Here is a 3,332-nt window from a genome sequence, read left to right as displayed (position 1 = left end):
TTTGTCTGTGGAGAATTTTAAGTCTCCACTGAGCTGATATGTGGCTCTCATGCTTGTTTTAGAGGTGTGTGTTAAGAAACTCTTTCCTCTTTTCATATTGCCTGGTTTCCTATATTTTCTCAAAAATTCTAAATAATGCCTTTGCACATACATGTCGAAGGACAAAGAAGTTATTTTAAGCACAATTTGAGGTAACTAATGCATTGTCTTATATGCATCCCAGTTTTCCCTGATTAAGCTAGTCCATCACTTATTCATTTCCATGCTGAGTAGTAATGCCACCTAACCAAAGTCACATTTCTTTACCATCCTGGGCCTGTTTCTGAGCTTTTATTGGACCCTTTAGTTAATGGCAGTATCTTCATGCCTTAGATTTCTTCTTGTGAACACAACCAAAGTTCTTAAAATAGATCTATAGATCTATATTACACATCACAACACAGGACAACAGAGGGACAATGCTAGCTATCTAAAACATACACATCATTTCTGGCAAAAGCATCACAGGTCAAAAATTAACATCAAGAAGAGGCTAGAAATGCAAAACTCCTAAGAAGGACAGTTTTTAGTAAGGAGAGAAATTCAGTCTGACTGACTCCAGGGATGCTGATATCTGCTCTAGCAAACTCGGGGCCCCACATGCTTTTCTTTCTTTCTTTCTTTCTTTTTGTATGAAAAAGCTAACAGAAATTTAGAAGGTGAGAAAGTAAGATATCTTACTGAAAGTCATGTTGAAGACAAGCACAGTAAGAAATGAATATAAAAATGAAACAGTTCTAGAGATGAGGATGTAGCTTGGTTGGTAGACAGTTTGCCAAGGATACATGCAGCCCTGGACTCATCTTCAGGCACTGAATAAATGGGAGATAACATCACAGGGTCTAAAATTCCAGCATTGGCATGGTGAAGACAATGTGCAGAAATTCAAGGTCTTCTTTGGTTACATGGCAAGTTTGAGGATAGCCTGAGCTACATAAGACCCTCTCTGTCAAAAACAAACAATAAAAAATGAGAGAGAGAGAGAATTCTAAAGTATGAAGTAGTATATAGAATATAGGTCATAAATCTAATGAGCTATATACTCTTGTCTATGCTGGGACAGCTAAAGTGGACAAGAAATGATGAGGATATGGAGAAAAGACAACCCTAAGACATTGCTGGTGGGTGTGCAGATTTGTCTGATTATTATGGAAAACACTGTGTATATTTTTAAAAAATCAAGACTAAACCATCATAGGATATGATTTTCAAAAATTAAGACTTAAACCATTATAGGATACATGAGTTCTCTTCTGGGTTTATATACTCAGAGGAAGTAAAGTCCATACCTCACACAGATATTGGCACCCTATTGTTTATGGGCATTATTCTCAATAACCAAAATATGGGATCAACCAGTTATCCATCAATAAATGAACCTATGTATGTAATGGGAGTATTAATCAGAAGAAAATCTTGCATTTGCAAACAGTGGATATGCCAGGAGTTTGTGTTAGATGAAATAACACAGACACAGAAAAAATACTGCATTATCATGTGTAAAAAGGAGAACTCATAGAAAAAGTTCAAAAGTTATTAGCAGAGATAGGGGAGGGACTGGTCAGTGGGAAGCCATAAGTCAAAGGGTATGAAGTTGATTGTACAAAATAAATATAGAGGCCGACTTCATAGCAGGAGCATGGATCATAGAGCACCTCACCGTATCCTGAGATTTTATAAGACAGATTTTAAGTGTTCTTACTACATAAATGGGTAAAAATATGAGATGACAGGTGTGTTAACCTTCCATCAGTCAGTAATCATCTCACTGTATAAAAGGACCTACTATATATGGTAAGAAGAACTTGTATAATCTACTTGTATACCCTACATATGTGCATTCTGGTGTGCATCTGGTTAGCTTTACAATAATCATACTGCAAATAAGCTTTGATAGATTTCAGAGCACTTAAGAAGCTCCTTTACATTCAAGGAATTCTAATCAAATATTTAGAAGTGTTTGATTAAGTTCAAAATCAACATTTAAATGTTTGGGGAAACAATCTGTTTAGTGAATAAATTATATTTATTAGTTTTATACATGCTGTGTAATAGTATTCAGCAGAATGTTATTAATATTTAAATAAATCCTAGATTTCAAGGATTAATAAATTAGAAGAAAGCTAATTATAAATAAAAATATTTATTCTTCTTTAGGAATTGCAATTTTTGACATAAATTAATCATTGCCATGACCTGCACAGCTTTGGGATTGAACTGACTGGGGTGGGAAATGATGAAAAGACACAGGTACAGAAAAGCTAGAATCTGGTGGCCCATGCATTGAGATGGAGAGGAACTAGCATCCCTGAAACTCAGCATGTGTACATCTTCATTGTATACTGCTGAAACAGGAGAGAGGTTAAGCTCAGCTCAGCAGGGGGTCTCTGTAAGGATGACTGTCTTAGGATGCAGTTATCCAGGAGGAAGCTGTGGTTGATGCTTTCTGCATACACAGTCAGCATCCACACTCTGACCCAGGGAAGGCCTTGTCATTCCCAAGGGTCTGAGATACTGGGGCCCCTGACAGGGCTATGCTCATGTCAACCATACACATTCACTGAGAACTTTACCTGCTCCCCACATCTCACAATGGCAATAAACTCTGCATTTTCCCCTGTTGTCTTATAAAAGAATGGCTTGCTACTTTGGGTCCTCAATTTTGCCATACAAGTTTTAGGAATAGTTTGATAATTTCTGTAACATATTCTGTATTTATATTCATTGAAATTACACTAAATACATTAATATGGAATGAATTTTCCTTCTTGTGGGAAAACACAGTATTCTGCTTCTATGTCAAATGGAAATGCTTCCAACATCTCTCAGTAAGGATGATGTCTTCTTGCATTTGATGAATCTGATAAAAAAAAACAATCCAATGTCAATTTTATTCTCATCATTTGTATATGTCACAGATATTAGAGCCATGTCAGGAATATGATTTTCAAATACTTCTCTGATTCTGTGAATCATCTTCTTCATTCTTTCATGTTGCCTATTTTCTATGAAAGGGTTTCATGTAGCCCAGGATAGCTTTGAACTCCTATATAGACAAGGATGATCTTGAACTTCTGATTATGTCCCTGCCTCCTGGGTCCTGGGAATACTAGAATTACAAATGTGCACCACTGTTACCATGTCCAGTTGCTACAATGCCAGGATGCAACCCAGGGCCATGAGCATGTGGATAGGACTCCACTGCTGAAGGTGAAATCAGTACCTTACAGAGGTATCTGTGCTCCACCAAAATTTCAAAATCGAGTGTTGCTATGTAGCGCAATCTGGCCTGG

The sequence above is a fragment of the Onychomys torridus genome, chromosome 1 (assembly GCF_903995425.1).
Source record: "Onychomys torridus chromosome 1, mOncTor1.1, whole genome shotgun sequence".
Lineage (NCBI taxonomy): Eukaryota > Metazoa > Chordata > Mammalia > Rodentia > Cricetidae > Onychomys > Onychomys torridus.
This window is presented reverse-complemented; position numbering follows the sequence as displayed.